The sequence below is a fragment of the Pan paniscus genome, chromosome 14 (genome assembly GCF_029289425.2).
Source record: "Pan paniscus chromosome 14, NHGRI_mPanPan1-v2.0_pri, whole genome shotgun sequence".
In the NCBI taxonomy this organism is placed as follows: domain Eukaryota; kingdom Metazoa; phylum Chordata; class Mammalia; order Primates; family Hominidae; genus Pan; species Pan paniscus.
Window position 1 is genome coordinate 80354559 of NC_073263.2, and position 19922 is coordinate 80374480.

At 36.2% G+C, this 19922-nt stretch overlaps 1 long non-coding RNA gene across 1 annotated transcript in view; it reads right to left on the bottom strand.

The window, feature by feature from the left end:
* Window positions 1–9751: 9751 nt before the first annotated feature.
* Window positions 9752–19922, bottom strand: part of LOC130540722 (uncharacterized) — a 51988-nt gene continuing 41817 nt past the window's right edge. Inside the window, exons 3-5 of the long non-coding RNA XR_008954714.2 lie at window positions 15991–16132; window positions 13358–13425; window positions 9752–11328 (exon numbers count right to left, since the gene is read on the bottom strand). This is a non-coding gene — a long non-coding RNA (uncharacterized LOC130540722). The remainder of the gene's footprint in view (window positions 11329–13357; window positions 13426–15990; window positions 16133–19922) is intronic.

Below are 19922 nucleotides of genomic sequence, written 5' to 3' on the forward strand. Positions count from 1 at the left end.
TTCTTTTGATATTTCTTTCATACTTATCAAAAAGGGAAAAATGAATCATAAAATATCCTGCATGCCGTTTCTACATGAAAGGAATGAACAGAAGTCCCACGCGGCTCTCTCAAGGGGAAGCCCGTTATTGTGGTTCTCTAGGTGGTCGCCGGCACTTCAGCGATTGGACATGATCAGGCAAAACAGTTTGGAAGCTGAAAGACACAGACAGATAGCAGAGGCTGAGGTGAAGGAGAAGGAAGTGCATCACTAGCAGAAAAGTTAGTAAAGAGTACTTTTCCTATTAGTTTCTTAGTGTCTAAGTAGTAATATATTTCCAAACAACAAAATACAAAGAAATCAATTATGAGTGCTATAGTGGGCTAGATGTGACTAATTAATAAGCTGTTAATAAACTTTTAAAAAGTAGCATAAGTGAAAAGTATGTAAATGCTGATCTTAGAAAATCAAAAAGCGTACTCCCATTTTACCAAGTAACTGTCAGAAGCATTGTGGTTTATGTGTTGTTGTTAATTTTTATTCTAATAAAATGTAATGATAATTCCGTGTGTCATCACTAACTTCACAGAGTTCACAGAATTTGAAAACTAATAATTGTATATCAGTGGAGAAGACTGAATATTTATTCCATTTTTTTGAACGTAACGTCATGTGGAAAAAAGTAGGGATAGTATTTGAAATCATGCACAGCTGGTACCAGGATTTTTTTTCTTTTTGAGTTTATCTTTGACACTTTATACTTCTGATACTGAGTGAAAAGGTGAATGTATTCAAATCTAATTGATATGGAAATAAAACTTCAACTGAGAGTCAATATAAGTAATCTTAAATATTTAATATATGAATACTGCTTCATTCATCGTTTGAATGAGTTCTGAAATTCAGAAAGTGCTGAAATCCCCTATGCACATAGAGTTATACACATTCACAAAGACTTCTCTTTTAAAGAAGCAAGCCACAGTAGAAAAAGCATTAGCAGATGTTAGGAGATTTCATTTCTGTCAATTTCTACTTGTGACCTTGAATAAGTTATTGAACCTTTCAAAGCCTCTGTTTTCTCTCAGTAAATCTAGTGGAGCAAATTGATAATATTTAAGGCTCCTTCACACACTAAAATCTATTATTTTGCATCTATATTTGTATGTGTATATATATTCATTTGACTGTATAAGTAAGCCTGAAATCTGCCTTTAGCATTTATTTATCCAAGTGTTAAGATATTAGAGAACATTTTTCCTTTAGAACATGCAACTCTAATATTGTATGCCTGTATATCGCTGGGACTTTAACATTTGAAGTCTCTGCTAGCTTAATTCCTGAAATGCAGGGCTTAATTTGCTCTTGAACATTCCTCCATTCGCATTTATGCTGATCTGTGCCTCTAAACAGTGGGACTTTCCTTCCCAGCAAATATGTCTTTAACGAAATTCCCCTAGTGTAGAAAGAGCGAGTTGTTTCATCTTCACATTCCTCACAGCAAGTTGTTGGGTCTTTGCAAATTGCTAATAGGCTCATTAAGCCCCTGCTATGTACATCTACTGAATGAACATGGAATTGATAATTGTTACTAAAACTGGATTTCAATTGTTGGTCAGTAGCCTCAATTCTACAATCTTTCAGAGCAGCAAGTTTTTAAAAAGATGCTTAGTATAGAAGATGAGAAGCAGTGTTTTGCAGTTTCTTGCACGTTAAGTTTCAGGACTGGCAGTTTCCAGAGAGAGTTTGAGGGTGCTCTGTGGCGGGGCTTAGATATGCTCTGAATGGGTTAAGGAGAACTACCTGCTTGAGATTGATATAAATCAGTAATGGATCATCTCATAAAGCTGCTGTTACTAGATATTAGCCTGCTATCTCCGTCCTCTGATAGCACAGATAAGAAGTGCTTACCGCAGAGAAGGTTCCTAGAGGACAGATATTGTTTCCTGTACCTCAGGGAGTAAAAAGCCATACTGCTGGATCAGTGACTTTTCCTAACAGCAAGTAAATTCAGGCCTTATCAAGTTACAGCACAAACTGCACTCATGTTTTATTATTCTCATTAGAGATTTAAGGACTAATTCCAGTTGTTAGCGCTTAGCAGTTTAATGTTTTCCATAGATAAGAATTAAGATTCTTCTGGGGGATTTTTTTATTTGCTAAAGCTTGCGAAATATAATGCGGTGATGCACTTACTGTGATGTAATGCGGTAGAGTTTCTAAATGTCCTGAGTGTTTTCAAGGCATACGTTTTAAAAATTTAAATCTAATGACGGAATTTTTCTGAGTTGGACATGCAGTCATTTCACTGAAACATGACTTTCTTTGTCTGGGATCCCAAATCAGCTCTCCCTCTGGAAAGAGTACCAAAGAGGCTGAACTTGACGCTTCCAAAGCTTGTCCTTACTGCTGTGTATTTTCTCAAAGTAACCTCACTTAATGGAGACTAGTAGGGTCTGATTCAAAAGAAAACCTTGAACAAGACCTATTCTGTAAGTAAACTGGGCTTTAAATTACTTCCTTGAAGTGAAACTGACTTTCCTTTCCCAACCAGGTGGAGAAAAGCTTTGACTGTCATGTTCATTTTGTTGCTGTTACAAAGAGGTTACGAAGTTTGAATTTACAAGTAAAAATCCAGGCTCCTGTGAGCTTGGATACCAACATTGAATCAATGCTTTAACGACTTTCCAGTAATGGGAATCTGCTGTTGCCCCAAGTTACCCTTCCTAATGTTCTCGAAGGGGGAAAAATCATTTATGAATACAAAAGTTTAATCTAAGTTGCATTGTGATAACATTATTACTGGAATTAAAGCTCAATGATTAATGACATATTTTTTGGTCATGTTTATTGAAATTCTTTTTGTATAGACTCTACCATGAAAAGCTTTATTTCCATCCCCCTTGTTTCCTTCGGTTTGTCTAAAGATCTTTCGTTACATGTAGTACGTGGCTGTGTGGTATCTAAGAGGTGGCTGAATTTCAATAACATAAGTCATGGACACTATAGTTGTCAAGTTTGGGGATCAGGTCATTTAAAAGAAAATGTGGTACATATAAATAAAACTTGCTGTCATTATGAGATATTCATTGGCTAACCCACTTTGATATCCATTCTTGGAAAACCATTTTCCTAAGGTAAAACAGTTCTAGCATCAATGACAGAAGAATGGTGTACTTTGTGGCAGTTCAGGAATCCTGGGTATACTTAGCAGGTAGGAGTCATCATGTAGTAACAATAATAAGAATAGCAGTGATCATTTCTTGTGTGCTAGATGCTGTGATAGATGTTTTAAATGCCTGATTTTATATATCGATCATTTTCAAAGAAATTCTCATAGTGTCAAATTTACCTTTTTAATTTTTCTTTTTAAGACAGGGGAACCTCTCCTGGCTCATGTTTCAATTATTCCTGGCTTCATAGGCTTTGTGCCTGTTTGTGCCCCAGATTGTTTTCCCTTTTTGGCCAGTAATACTCTATCTGCCTGAAAAATGTAACATGCTTGTTCCAGTTATGTTACTGGGTGCAATCCTCCCTTATACAGGAAATAAATTTATTATGAAGAACTCGCAGTAGAAGCCTTGGAAAACTTACACAGAGCTGTGCTGTGTCCAAAATGCTGTTCAGTAGGTTTTCCAAAGCACCCAGGTAACAGCTGGTGCAGGCCATGTGCCAGCTCTGACAGCCCATATGCTCTCTTTAGTGCAGTAATTATCTCAACACAAAACTCTGATAGCCTAGTCTACTGGGTCCAGTTTCCCTAGGTTAAATTGACTCAGTGGCTTTGTTAGCAAGTTCCTTTGGCTCGATAAGAACTTCATCAAGAGTTTAAGTATTGGGATAGGCTTCAAAGACCAATATGACTGCTACTTTCAAGACAGGTGGCTTATTAACCCTAAGAGATTCTAGGTGGCAGTTCGTTAGGCTATCACCCCACAGCAGCAATCTAGTTAAAGTTCTGCAGTTGTTTCTACCAGATATCCAGCTTAGGGGTGGTGGTAATGCATCTATTTTGGTCACAGGCTAAGAGTAATTTTGGTATTTCAGTTCTCAGGCAGATACCAGGACTTCTGTATTTCAGTGGTACTGTTGACAGTGGAAGAGTTGGAGTGAGAAATTTTAAGAGAGAAGGGTCAAAAAAAAAAAAAAAAAAAAAAAGCTGAGCTGGGTCAAAATGTGTATAGCTGTTCTTATTTAGAGTATCACAGAGAAAACTTTTTTAAAAATGTCCCCATGGCCCCTGAGATGTTAACAATACATCTCTGTGTACAAAATTCACTTGTTGGAGGCTTGAAGTCCGTATTCATAATCTCCTTTTTTCCTTCTGTCCTCCCTCCCTCCCTCCCAACTTCCCTTCCCTTCTTCTTTCTTCTTTCCTTTCTCCCCTCCTTTCCTTTTCCTATTTTGTTTCCACTTTTCTTTCTCCCTTCTTTTTTATTTTTTACTTCTGAGAAATACAAACATTCCAAGGACCAGCTGCAATAAAACCACAGATGCAATCCTGCAATTTTAGTACGGACAAAGCTTCTCAAAAATTGAGTAGCAATAATCTTGAAAGATATTGCTGGTATGGAATCATAGAATTGAGCCATAGACGTTTGAAACTAAACGAAGGTGATAGGATATTATCACTTCAGCTTCTTTCTGTCCTCTGTTCTCATGGAATTTAGTGGAGACCTTGAATGATGACTGTTTGTCCTGACATGATTTATGTCAGGCACAAGTTTAAACCTCACTTCTGGTCTGTTTATAAGATGATACTGGGCTTGTAATCTTAACAAGAAGGTTGAGTAGCTAGATCTTTTGGCCAATATCAGCCTTCCCTGTACTGAGATCATCTGCTAAGATTTATGGGAGCAACATAAATGGCTGCTTCTCCACCGGATCTTTTGTGGGGAATAGTTTCAGATACCCCGAGAAGAGAGATGGTGTTCTGTCCCATGTTAATCAGCAAGTGGTATAAAGTAATTAGATTATCTTATTACTGAACATAAAGATGGATTCAAGAAAGTGCTATCTGCTTTGTCAGTATAGCTTTAGTTTTAGAGTTAAAATGGAATTCTGAGGTAGAGAGAAATGCAACAAAACAAGTGGAATGTAAGTTCCAAGAGGAACTGGTTATGTTTCATAGTTCTATGGCATCTGATTTATTTCATCTTTCATCCCATACAGGCTAATCTGGTTCGGGCCAAACCTTGCCAGTATTTCTCACTCCTGTCACTTTAGAGTAGTGCCTGGCATGTAGTCGATACCGGTAAATATTTGCTGGTTGAATACATAAATGGATGGATGTGGGCTCTTTTTTTTTAGTGGAGATGACTCCAGCTATAAAGGGAAGTGTATAATCTGGAGTGGGTTGTTGGGATGGAGGACAGTGTGGTCCTGAGTGTTGGACTATCCATGTAGGCGAGAAGATCTGTTGTTGATAATTTCTGGTTTAAATGATCCCAGGGGATATCCAAAGGGCTCAGGATATCCAAAGCCCTTTACAGTGACCAAGGTCTAGGGGTAGGGAGGTGACCAGAACTGGTTTATTTCAAGTCAGACTCTAGGTTGAAATGGATTCACTAGTAATATAATCTCATTGCATTATTGTGTTTTCAATTTAATAAAGCAAATTATAACCACAAAGAGCTCCTATAGAAAACGAAATCAGCTAGTTCATAAAAACCCATACACGGACTCTTGTTATTTAGTTTTCAACCACAGGTAGTTATACTTCTAAAGTCATTATTTATATGTTGTCAGGAGTACTCACCAAATTTATTGACTTGTACATTATTCTTTGCAAATAATTTCTGGCTGCTCTCCGCATATTATAATTAAAACGACAGGGACTTTAATCATTTATGAAATTTTAAACTACATACTGAATATAAATGTATCATTCAATGTGATAGAATGAATTAAATTCATCACTGTCAAATAACTGTATAAAAGATGAAATATCTCTCATCTCACATCATTAACTTATTAAAAAAAAAAAGACCCAGATCTGAAAGCATTGTTATAGTACTTTTATGGTATTTTAAGGACACTTTGAAAACTAAGACATTTAGCATATACAAGAAAAATGCTTTTAACCAAAAAGTTGATTTCTAATTTTATCTGTAAAAGCCCTAATTTGAATTTGATGATAAATGACTTTTACTTAGACAAAATCAAATAATCAAGATTAAAACACTTCTAAATGAACATAAAACTTTTAAAAATCATCATGATATAAATATGTGTACAGATAAAATAGAGTTTTGTCAATCCAAATCATGAAGGCAAAAATTTTTTCTGTAGGTCGAAAGGGTGATTTGGGATAGAAAGGTAATTTAAATATTTATCTGGAGCAGGTAAGTAGCTGATGTGTGATCATTTCTCACTCTTTTGTGCATGCCCAGACACAGTGTTAACACCTAGAGTTCCAAGGAAATCAAAATACATTTGGAAAACAATAATTCTGAACATTATTTTCATTTTCTAGTTTGTTATAATCAAATTACTATCTTCTGTTAATATCTATACTTGATAAATAACATAGAATTAAACTCAAAATAAATTTTACCAATTTTACATCAAAACTCTTCAAATGTGAAAAACTTATTATTTATTGATTATATTAGGAAAATATGTGCTATAGGCTTTTTTTTTTTTTAAATCCTTCCCTAAATCTTCTGAGTCTTTCCGAGTTTCGATGATTTCACCTATGTTTCTTGATTTTCATCTCTTCTTGGGCAGGACGTTTATTCACTCATTCACTGAACAAACTTTTATTGAGCCAGGTGGGGAGTGGGGAAAGTGGGGGCTTGGTTTGGAATGACATGAGAAGCTGAGTACCCCCAAGGACTTTAATGGGGGCTACACAGTCTTGATAAAACCTGAAGTAGGCAGTGTTTTTATAAACTTATGAGTTCTAATTTGGGGGGAAAGTATAAATGAAGCCACTTACAACCATCTTACCATATCTCAATTTGTTTAATCCAGTTCATAGTCACACAACTTTATGCAATTTTTCCAAACAAATGTAAGGAAACATGACATGAATGGAAAGGAATAGTCTGTTGTGGTGTTCTAGGATACACATGTATTTTCATAGAAATGAAATTAGGAAGAAAATCTCAAGCACAGGCAAGATATGTTACTGTGGAAACCCAATCCATGAGTTTTCAAAATGATCAACATTATAATCAGTGATATAATTTTATCTTGTCAAGAGTTTTAGATTGCTTATTTTGGTAGTGTAGATAATGGTATCAAATTCCTCCTTGTCTCTGTCTTCTTGAGTTCTTGTCACATAACATCAAAAAACAAGAAAAACAATGCAATTTAGAATCTTATATATTGTTATATTTGCTACATGGTATCTGATTGCCCTGTAGTTATCTGAAAAATAAATTTTTTAAAGTAAGAATTATTTTGGGTGGAGAAGCAGAGTGAGGAAGTATGTATAAGACTTGGGGATGTATAGCAAAAACACATATTACCATTGATTAACATGCCCTGTCCTGAAATAGCTTGTTAAAACCTGACTATCAACCAGTGTAGCTTGGTTTTCATTTTATGAAATTAACTTTACCTCTATTTTAATTAGCAAGTTTGAATAACAACAACACTACCAAAATGTAAAATTAAAAAGAAAACACATGCACATAAAAATCTGGAAATTGGAATCAATAAAGAAATATTTTAAATTTAAAAAATTTGTTATAAAAAGTATTTCTATGGTAGTAGCAATATTTTTTCCCCCAACACATGTGTTTCTATCTGTGACATGTATTCCATATGCATTTTCCTTGCTTTTAAAATTGGCATTACTACTTCCTTTGTACTTTTTCTTGTTTATACTTTTTTTCAGTGTGTGTGTTTTCACAAAGCAGTGCTTCCTCATTAGCCTGCTTTAGGAACTTATAATGGACAAGTTTTCATACTTACCTGATTGTTAAGCACCTGATGTGAAAATCATCAGTCTGTTTGAAGGCAAGAAGCCCTGCTGAAATGCTTTCCCAAGATTTCTAACAAGGCACAGCTATATTATAGACCTGTAACTGTATACGGTGGTAGTTGGTATGAAGTAACAAAGCATGGCTCAGGGTAAAAAGACACGTGCAATTTAAGCAACCATTTCTAATAGCTTTATAATAAAATCTCTTCATATTGAGAGATTTTATTAGGTTTGAAATATAATTTTCACAAAGTTGCCACAGAATCAGAGTAAAGTACATTCTAAACCCTTTACATTCTGTTCCCCGTGCTTCTCAGTATTGTTTCAGAATAGAAGGTGAAACCGTATTCCTTGGTGTGCAGTTTAAAGTCAAAAGCAGCAATATTTAGCACATGCTTGGGCAACCTTGTTTGAAATCCATGCCGCCCCTCTCTGGTGTTCTGATGTGCCTTTAGGGGATGCTTGCCTGTTTGTAGTTTGTTTTCTTTTGTTTAAGGTTTCAGCTACTGCATTGACTAATGATTATATAGCAGTAAACTCTCATCCCTGCTAAATTCAGTAGTGATGCCTCAAAAGCATTTTTCCCTTGTGAGACATAAAACAATAAAAGAACTAGACAAGCCCCTTTTGAGGAAGAATAATCCTTTGTTTAAAGAAAAGAAAGAAAAGGCATTTCCTTGACGCCAGAGGGTGGAGAATTCAAATCAAAGGCTTAGCTAATTGATAAAAAATAAAACAAGTGTTAATCTGACAATTTTTTTGTACTCAGTTACTATTTGTGGAAAACTGTTAATATAATAATTTATCTATCCACACCTCTTTAATGATACCAACTACACAATATATATTTAATACATAATTACTTGATTGACACCTGCACTTGGATATAATATCTAAATAATACATCTGTTTCTTCAGAATGCTGTTACCAGCATAATTTATCAGCAGAATTTTGGTCAGACAGTTATATTTTACATTGATGATAAGTATATCATTTTCCCCTGCATTTGTTCTTTAATACAAATTAAAATAGTTTATTTTAAAATATAACATACATTACAAATTTGACTTAAAAAAGCAACCAATAGATTTACATAATGCATATGCTTAGCCTTTAGATTTACCAATGCCAAGTCCAAAGAATTTGAACATGCCATTTAATTGTTCTCCCTGCAATTTTCTTAATGAGACTTGTGGCCATGATTCCAAGTGATAAATTCTTCTTGATTTGCCTCCAGTTGTCACTGGCCAAACCTTAGGGAATGAAAGATTAGTTACGGTTTCAAAAGACTTATTATTTTAAACTGGAGAATTTTTAATGTTCTTAACCCAATTAAACAGAAAGTGAAGAATCTATCAATATTGTTGTCAGTTTATTAGAGGAAAAAAATCACCCAAATTTTAATTTAGCTGTAAACAATGTTCAATTTCTGCCTTTAAATTAGAATAGAATAAGATTGTATTAAATTTGAGTTGACTCTGGTGCCTAAATGTCGCATCCCTAACAGGAAAATTGCCTTGTGATTTAAACAAAGATTTCAATCGATGAGCAGGGTTTCAGGGCTCATCCAATTTTTAATGGCATTTGTCTTTTATCACTCAAGTCCTTGAATAATGTAAGTAAGCTGTACAACACTTTGCATATGCTTGGTCCTGTAATGAGACTAATATGTGTATCCGTAACTTAATTTTTTTAACCTCCAATTTTAAAACTCCAAGGGGAAAAAAAAGTTTTCTTGTTAAGTTTAAGTAATGAATCTAAGAGACCACTTTCAGGCCACAAAATAGTCCAAGTTGGCCCCAGACACAGGTGCTCCCAGTTTGAACATTGTGCCTGGCTTTTCTGCAGAGAAACTAAATGAAAGAGCAACTTCAAACACAGGTGCAAAATCCCGCATCTGTGAGGGACAGCCCGAAACCATGGCTTTCCCCTGACCGTTTTCGGCTTGTAAACCTCATCCTCCATGGAGCACCTGTGTCAGAACCAATCAGGGCTGTGTATAAATGTTATCAACACCTACACATCATTACTTATTCATCAACATCAGCACCAAATATTGATGCAAACATGGAAGGGTGTTTTTTTGGTTTTGTTTTTTCCTATGGAGCTGCTCTTGTCTGGAGCTTCAGTCCTTTTGCCTGATGGCTGACGGGAAGAAGTAAAATACACAGATAAGAACATTCAGAATATTTCAGGCTCTAAGTCTGACGATCGTTTGTGTTTGTATCACTTTTTAATCTTTGCATCTAGTTCCTTCGGTGGGAAAAAATGGAGAGCACACAAAAGGTTCAGACACATTGATTGCCGAAAGGCCTAATTGCAGTAATTCCATACTTTGTGGCGTACTTTCGTGCAGCCACCTCCTCCGTGGTCATCTGTTGCCTTCTTGCTGTTTGATTAGCACTCAAAGAACCTACATTTGAAGCTGTATAAGATTTTATTTTTCAACAGCAGTAACAAGCAGCAGAAGCAGCAGGATCTGGCTTTCTGGCAAACTCCACAGGCATTTGGGTTGGTGGCTTTGTATTTGCCTCTGGGCCTTTCCTGCACAGGGCTGAGGAGGGGCTACCAGGCTGTTAGAAGCTTTGGAAACCATTTCTTCTTTGACAATTTAAATTTATGTGGTTTTTAATTGTCTGTAAACAAAGCCTTTTACATCTAGCACTAAATCTCCATCCGAGGTCAGCTGGCATCCAAAGGGATGGTTGCTGATTTAGGTTGTCTTGTCTGCTTTTCTGTCCTAAAAAAAAAAAAAAACCCTCTCAATCAGTTTATTGTTCTCCAATAGAGATACACAAAACACACAAATCACTTGGCCCCTCCCCCCCACTTTGAATGAACAGATAAAAATCCATCTGTTTTTTTATCTGCATGTTTCAAGGGCCAAATCTGTGTCCTTTGTAAAAAATGACCTCAGCAATACAATGTCCTAGCAAGCAGCTAGGAAAATTGACCAATACTTGGGTCAGCGATGGTTGTAGTTGGGAAACTTCCAGTATAGTTTTGGTTCTAAATGGTCATTAGATCTAGATTATTTAGGCTGTGAATAATTAAGAGATAAAAATGTGTACAATACATATGTATTGGTTATTCTGGTTCACAGTTAAACTATTAATTACATGAGTTTCTAAATAAAAATATTTAAAAATTGGGAAAAAGAGTAGAGTCATGCAAATGTTTGGTTTCCTATAGATTGTCACACAACTGACTACAGTCTTTCAAAAACATAATGTAAGACACATACAGATAAACGTCTGGCTGTCGGTCCCTGGCTCCTGTGAGCTCCAGAAAACCTTGGACACACTTCCTGTTTGCGCATGTTGAGCTCTGGCTGGGGCGCTCCTCTCCTGCCTGCCTCCTACGTGCAGAGTCAGTGCGGTAGTTCTCCCATTTCTCTAAGAGCCTGCTCTCTCTGTCTCTGGCATAAGTGAGAGGAAAAAAAAAAATGGACCATTACAAATGAGGAGAGACATAGAGCTCTTAGGAAAAAGGGAATATAGAACCCACAGAGTTTAAATAAAAGCTGTCACTGCTGAGTGAACTGAAGGCTCCAACTCTGGCACGGGATCGCTTTTTAAAGAAGCCCTGGCTCAGTGAGGGAGAAATAAGAGCTTTCGAATACTTATTTGTTTCCTACAAGCCCTCTATTTCTGCTTTGAAAAAGAACCAGAAAGCCAAAAAGAAATACTTTGGGTTTCTTTTTCTAAATATCTGTCTATATGAGTTATCGCATATGGAAGATTGATTTTATTTTTTCCAAGTCTATTTCCAATTCACAGTGATGCTAGGTAAAACAGAACCTGCCTATGTTTTTAGAAGACAGTGAATTGGTTCCCTACTTTGCCAGTTATAAAGCCTTGGACAAATTATTTAATGTTTAGGTCCCTTTTTCTCATTTGCAAAATGGGAATAATCATGTCTACCATGAGGGGATGAAATATAAACTAATTTGAAAAACATTTTTTTACATTCCCTAACACATAGTTACACCAAAAATATTGTTGGCCAAGGAACAATTCAAAAACAAAACAGTAGGAAGGAAAAAAAAGGAAAAAGAAATTAAAACGCTCAAGTAAATAAGAATATTCTGAGAGGGAGCCTCAAAAATATAAAATTATGGGAATCAAGTTAAGATTAGAAAAAGTCAGGGACTAAAATAAAAACTGCATGTCATGCCATTGCAGGTTTAGATAAAGTGAATGAAATCTGGTGTTTTAAAAATAGTTTCTGGTCAGAGGCAGTGGCTCACACCTGTAACCCCAGCATTTTGAGAGGCCAAAGTGAAAAGATTGCTTGAGGCCAGGAGTTTGAGAACAGCCTGGGCAACAAAGGGACACCCCTGTCTCTACAAAAATTGAGAAAGTGAAAAAAAATATTAGCCAAACATGGTGGTGCATGGCATGCACCTGTAGTCCCAGCTACTCAGGAGGCTAAGGCAGGAGGATCACATGAGCCTAGGAATTTGAAGCTGCTGTGAGCTATGATTGTGCTATTGCACTCCAGCCTGGGTGACAGAGTGAGACACCCCATCTCTAAATGAATAAATAAAGCTCATTATGGAGAACAGATGCTTGAAACGAAATAGAGAAATTGCCCTCCTGATGAAGGGATGAAGAAGTTTGAAGCATGAAAATTGTAGTAAACACAAGCTAAAAGGTTGAGCAGCTCTGGTCATCCTGAAGACAGGGGGCTGCAGTTTCTACCAGTGTGGCTGTCACAGTGTCTTTGGGGAGGGCCTATGTCTCCTCCACAGATTCTTGCCATCTGTCAGTCATCCTTGTTGGTTCTTGAAAAGCTCCATTTTGTGAGTTTAGATCCAAATCAAGCAAGTCAGGGGCTCAGCTAACTTTGAGTTCATGGACTTTAGTTGAACTGATCAGCAGCAAATTCATTCTAGCTAAAATTTCAAGTTCATTCAGAATGAAAATACTGGGAAACAGTTTCCTACCTCTTTATCTTAGGATCTCAGTACAAGTTTGTTTATTAATTCATTTGTTTATTCAGTCAATTATTATTGGGTGTCGACTGAGTGACAGACTCTGTGCTAGATTCTGGGAATGAAACAACTAACTACAGAAGAATGTTCCCTGTCTTCTAAAGGGTACAGTTATTTTAGGTAGTCTCACCCAACCCTCCCAGCATCCCTACACAGTTGTTTTGGGGGCCCTTCCCTACTGATCAACATGCTCCCAGCTGCCTTTGCACAAGGCTGCAGCATACTAAAGTCACCCAGGGATTTTCTTAGAATGCTTACTAAGTTTAAATATATACACTATGTCAAGATCCTCTGAGCAACTATTAATAGCTGTATCAGGTCCAATGGGGTTAATCTGAGATCTAACATCAAATGGGGGAATAACATATCAAAACTAAGGTTCAAACTATAGATAATAAAGATGAAATAAGTTAGTGGATGGATTGAATGGCAAGTGGAACATGAAACATACATTTTGGATTCTTGATCACTCTCTTCTTTGATTATGACTCTTCCTTTCTGGCTTCACCTCATTCTAGTCTGTTAGGGATAATAAACAGCTAATATTTAATGGTGGTTTTTTATGTGCCAGACACTATGCTAAATTTATCTCATATAATTCTCACCTCAAAGAGATGGATATTATCACTATTTTTTTCCGATAAGAAAACTGAGGCACAGAGAGGTTAAGCAAATCCTCTAAGAGCATTTAACAGTGGAAAAATTGTGGGGCTACAATTCATATGCATGAGTTTTTTCAGAGCTGACATTCTCAACTCTATATTTTGTCTCCTTCAACCATCCTGCCTCTCTTTCTTTGACTAGATTTAATAGGCAAATTGATTTTTATCTTTTGTGTTCTCTATCTGGGATTCTTTCTGTCTTTTGGTTTTTCTTCAGAAAATTCCAAGCAAACAAAAGTAAAAGAATGGTATAACAAACCCTGTATATGCATCAATCTTAAATTCTCTTTACTTTCACCTGATCAATCATAGTTACCTTACAGATGAACCCTACATTTCTATCTGCCTGCTGATCTGATTATTTGATTGTGGCATTCTTGATATTTTTAATGTACTCCAACAACCACTGTGGTTCAGAAGGACTGATCTAAGGATTTTTCTATGATGCTTTACCTCTAAGCCCTAAATTATCAATCATATAATTCTAGGGCTTCCCATCTGCTTAAATCTGTAGTGCAATATACAGACAGATCAGCATGTTAATTGCAAAAGGCAGACTCTTAATGAATGCTTTTTAATGAATTAATTAAACAGTGTGAAGTACTTAAAAATTGTGACATAGAATAAAGGAGACATAGGCATGCTCTTAATTTTTGTAGTGAGGATAAAAGAGTTTGCACTTTTTCTTTCATGCACCAGGGGATTTTCTAAAGAATTTTTCTCATCTTAGGGAAAGATAAAGTTGTCCATAACCTGTTCCTATAGAATAAGACTCCCAAGAAGAGGATTTTTCATGGCAGCATTTGTTAAAGTGTTGATAAGGAAGGATTGGGAAGGGTTCTACTAGACTTAGATTTAGGAGGGATAAAATACTGATGGGAAATAGCATGAGTAAAATTATACAGCAGGCATGAACTTGCAAAAGCATTTCCTTTGAAGCAGCCATCTCTTTCATGTTGTGTTGGTTGCTGTCTGAAGTTTGATCCATCCTTCCTTCCTTCCTTCCTTCCTTCCTTCCTTCCTTCCTTCCTTCCTTCCTCTGAAGAGAATTTTCAGTTCTCTTCAGACTCTATACATTAACCTTGGAAATCCCACTCACTCTGATGGACTAAATTAACCAATATATGAGACGATTCTTAAATGTCTAATTCCAGCCCTACCTTTTTCTTATCTCCAGACACATTAATTCAGCTGCCTTTTGGAAATTGCCACTTAGATGTCCTCACAGTTTCCTCAAACCTAGGATGTCTGAAATAGAATTCATCATCTTCCCATTAACCACTCCTCCTTCCATTTTTCCTACCATACAAGATGACATGCCCCAATTGCCTAAGCCAAAAACCTGGACTCCTCATTGTCTTTTCCTCTCCGTTTGCCATTAATCACCGTGTCCTATTGAATCAGCTTTCTAAATATATCTCCAATCTGTCACCTCTCTTTATCCTCACTACCACATACCAGGCCTCTGTCATCACTGGACTAGAGTACTGTCAGAATTTTCTAATGACATCTTTCTCTAGTCTTGCTTCCCTCCACTTCTTCTTCCTCCTTCCCACCAAAGTGTTACTCTAAAATGCAAAACTGCCTGTATATGGCCAGCTTAAAACTCTTCAAAGAGTCCACATTAACAAACTCTAAACTTTTCAGCTTAGCAAACCACTCTAAGACCTTCTTCCTGTATGTTTCCTTGCATCCTGGATTTCAGACATATTGATCTGTTTGTAGCTCCCAGCACACATAGATGGTTCCTCAGCTTTGTGCTTTTGCTCTTAATCTTCCTTCTAAAATGAAGCCTTTAGCTTTTCTCCTTCTTCATACCCCTATCAATGACAGCCTACTTACCCTTCAAGATGTTCCAGGCTCAGCTCAAGGGGTCCTTCCTCTGTAAAGCCTTTCCTGAACCACTCTAGTAATTTCTACCGTGAAATTTGGTCATTTCAAGGGTAGAATTGAACATGTGCTCTACTGTGTTCATTAGAACCTAAAACACATATAACTTTTATTTTGCTGACATTTTAATATATCCATAGCTATTTATGAAGAGTGTTTTGTTTCTTCCACACCCAGCACCATTTCTGGCATAGAGTATACTAAAAATATTTTGGTTGCTTGCTTGATTGACAGATTGAATAAATGTGTACTCCTGAATAATTTTCTGTTATTATCATGAATATGTTCTTACATTTTGTTTCCTTTTCATTATTAGAAGTCTTTCCTATGTCTTTACTGCTAAATGCTGTTATGGAATTAACAATTTATATAGAATAATTATCTTGTTTTAGGTTGCTTCCTATTCTTTCTAATCACTGCTCCCCCACCCAAGATTTATTTACTTCAATTTGTTTACATAGATAACACCTTAAAAAGTTAGAATTTAAGTCTTTAAAACAATTTCTACAATACCTTTTAAAGTAATACTTACAGTTTTTGTTATTATCATCTTTAAAATATCTTCTTTCATCTTATTTAGACACCATTACCTCTTGCTAATTACAATAAATTTCTGGAGAGAGTCAACCTCTTATCACTTCTAATTTGGTAATTTCACTTGGTTCCTTTGGGCACTGTTATTAGAAACTGATATGAGATGAGATTTGGTAGATTTGATTGCTTACTTCAAGATGGAATCTTCTTTACTCTTTACGTTGGAAATTTTATTCAGAATGTATTGAGAGCTGAAGGTTTTCTGGGCTCTTAGTAGGCAGGAGTACGAGATGAGTAAGCAGAGCTGCTTACCTGAAGGAGTTTATAATACTGAAGGAAGAGAAGACAGTTATACAGAGAGCTGTAACACTGAGATGGGATAAATGCTAGGAGAAAAAGATGAAGTGCTGTGGGAGGAGAGAACAGAGACTTATTTCCAGTAAGGAGATTGAAGGAAAGCTTCATAGAAGAAGGGAGCTTTGAAAATTGACTAGGATTTCAACAGGTGATGATTGGGAGAGGACATTACACACTGGAAAATAAGGGTGTTTGGTTGAGGTGGAGAAAATATATAAGGTATGGAGAACAAGGGTACAGAGCACCCAGAGGGTGGGGTGGCAGTCCTACAGGATGGTGAAAACTGGAATGATGGCCATATTAAGGAAGCCCTTGAATGCCTCACCATCAACCGAGGCCCACTGGGGGCTTTTGAATAGGGCAGTGAAACTTCTTTCCTTTTGCTATTATCTACCTACAGCAGCTTATCGTGTTCCCCTTATCTTTCATGCTCTGCATTTGCAAAGAAATTGCCAGGCTATCGCTTCTCTTTAAAGACCTTCTTCTCTAACCACACTAAGTTATGCTATTTTTTTTCCTTACTCAATCTTTTGACACAATGTTTTGCTATTCAAACTTCAGCCACACTTCGTTGTTGTTGTTGCTTTTGGGACACTGTTACTAGGAACTAGCTGATTTGGAGTAAAGATTGTTCTGCAAGTATATTCACTGTAAGAAAGGATTCTTATCAAAACTTTCTAGCTTGCTACATGTCATTTAATTTAAATATTATAATCTCTACTTAATATCTGTTGTGTCATATGAATGATGCACACCAAGAAATGTTCTCTTAGGAATGTCATCTTGCTTCTTTTATCTTACTCTTCTTAAATTCAAAGATTTAGATTTCATTCACTTTTGGGGTGGTGCAGTACAAGTCCTGTCAGACATATATATCACAACTCTTTCCTCCCAGTTTTTGTCTTGCTGTTTCACTTATCTTGAAGGAGGTATTTTCTAAGCTGCTTTATTCAGATATGATCTATATACCATAACTTCATCCATTTCGATTGTCCAATTTAGTAGACTTTAGTATACTTTCAGAGTTGTATAACTATCATAATATAATTTTGGAATATTTACATTTCTCTAAAAAAGACATCTTGTACCTAATTACAGTTATTTCCTGTTTTTTCCTCCCAGTCCTAGGCAACCACTAATCTACTTAGTTTCTCTTATTATTTGCTTTTTTGGACACTTTATATAAGGAATTATACAATATGTGTTCTTCTGTGTGTGTGTTTCAGTTAGTATAATGTTTTTGAGGGTTATCCAGCTGTAATATCTGTCAGTACTTTCCTTTTTTATTGCTGATAAAATTCATTATATGGATATAACACATTTTGTTTATCTATTTGTCAGCTGATGGACATTTGGGTCATTTCCATTTTTTGGCTATTGTGAATAATACGGCTATCAATACTTGCGTACGAGGTTTTGTGTGGACATATTTTCATTTATTTTGAGTAGATTCCTAAGAGTGAGATTGTTAGGTGGTATGATAAATTTATATTTGACCCTTTAAGAATGTGCCAAAATGTTCTCCAAAGTAGCTGCACCATCTTAGATTCCTGAGATAAGTATTTGAGGGCTCTAGTTTCTCTGCATTCTTGTCAATACTTGTTATTGTCTGTCCTTTTGATTATAGCCATTTTAATTAGTGTGATGCTATCTTATTGTGATTTTGATTTGTATTTCCCTAATGATTAATGATGTGGAGAATTTTTTCATATGCTTTTGGTCATTTGTATATTCTCTGAATAAATGCTAATTCGGATGCTTTGGCCATTTTTAATTGACTTATGTGTCCTTTTGAGATGGAAGAGTTTTATGTACATTCTAGATACGAATCCTTTATCAGATATGTGCTTTGCAAACATTCTCCCACATTCTGTGGGTTATTTTTTCACTCTCTTGATAGTGTCTTTTGAAATACAAATTTTAAAAATTTTGACAAAAGTTAACCTGTTCATTTTTTTCTTTTATTGCCGTACTTTCAGAGTTCACCCACTTTTTCTGAGGTGTGGGTCAGATTAACTTACGAAAACTCTATTTCCTATGTTTATGATTATATAACAAATGGAGGCCTCTATCACCTTAATTGCAAGGTGATTGGGCCTGCTTACCCTGAAGCATCAGTTGATCTACTGTGGATATCCTGAAATCACAACAGTGAATTAGAAATTACTTTCAGCTTTGGGGATTCACCGCCTTCACAAACTTCTACTTCTTCCTCTTGCTATCCTGCTCTTATCCTTGAAGTAGTAAGCACTCTGTCCTGAGAGATTCAGAACATAACATCTGCTTGCCTCCTGAGGGATCTAGGCCAGATAATCATTTGTTAAAACGTGTCCTGTGCTTTGTAGGATGTTTGGCAACATCTCTGGTCTCTACCAATGCATGTATTAGTGTTCTCCTGGCTGTAACAACCTAAAATATATCAGTCAGTGCAAATATTCAGGGAAGTGGGGCTGCAGGCGGAGAGAAAGCAGGGAGGGAGGAAATCACCCCCTACTGAGAACTACTGCTTTTGTCATACACAGTATGTTCAAAGATAATCCATGAGCCTGGTATTGTTGCAAACAGACTATTCCAAACCTGCTCTCCTTGACTTTGTCCAGGTCTCCAGAACTCAAAGCAGCAGAATTAAGTTACAAAAGAGTTTGGACTGGGAGCCAGAAGACCTGGATTCTACTCTTGAATCTGCATCTTACTTGCTTGCTTTGACCAAATTACTTAATCTTACTGTAATTTAACTTTCTCATTGAGAAAATGAAGTTTTGGATGTCAACTATTTCTCCTTTAAAGCAATGGTTCTCAGTAGGGGATGATTTCCTCCCTCCCCACTTTCTCTCCCCCTCCACCCGCACTTCCCTGAACATTTGCACTATCTGATATATTTTAGGTTGTTATAGCAAAGAGAACACCAATACATGTAGTGGTAGAGACCAGCGATGTTACTAAATATCCTACAAAACACAGGACAGGTTTTAACAACAAATGATTATCTGGCCCCAGTTGTTAAAAGTGTTGAGCTTGAGAAATCCTATTTTAGAGTATAATTTTTATTACCGTTTTGTTAGAAAATTTTCCTATCTTGTTTTATCCAAGTACTTCCTTTCTTTCAAAGTTCAGCTGTACAGTGGGGCCTTCTTTGTCCTTCCTAATTCATAATAGTTATTTTTTAAATTTTCTGAATTCCTATGGCACTTATTATTATCCTATTAATAAGTATAGTGTAATATATATTACACTATGTAATGCAGTATAGTAAAAAAACTATAAAAATGTTTTAAACCATAAAAAGTATATATTTATAGGCTAATCAATTAAATATCATAATTTATAAGATTTTCACTTGTGTCATCAAAGTAATTGTGGGCATTATGAACTTTCTTTATCTCAGTTGGTCTCTTGAGGTACCTGCATCCCTGCTACTCATAGCTAACAATAAGGTAGAGGCTAAAGATTTTGCCAACTTACATGTAAGGATTATCTGAGGATCTTTCCCTGGCCCAGTCCACTCCATGCTCTTCACTAGAGGGTCAATCCCTCAAGAAAAGTCTGATGGTTCCACTCAGGAGAATAGAAAAC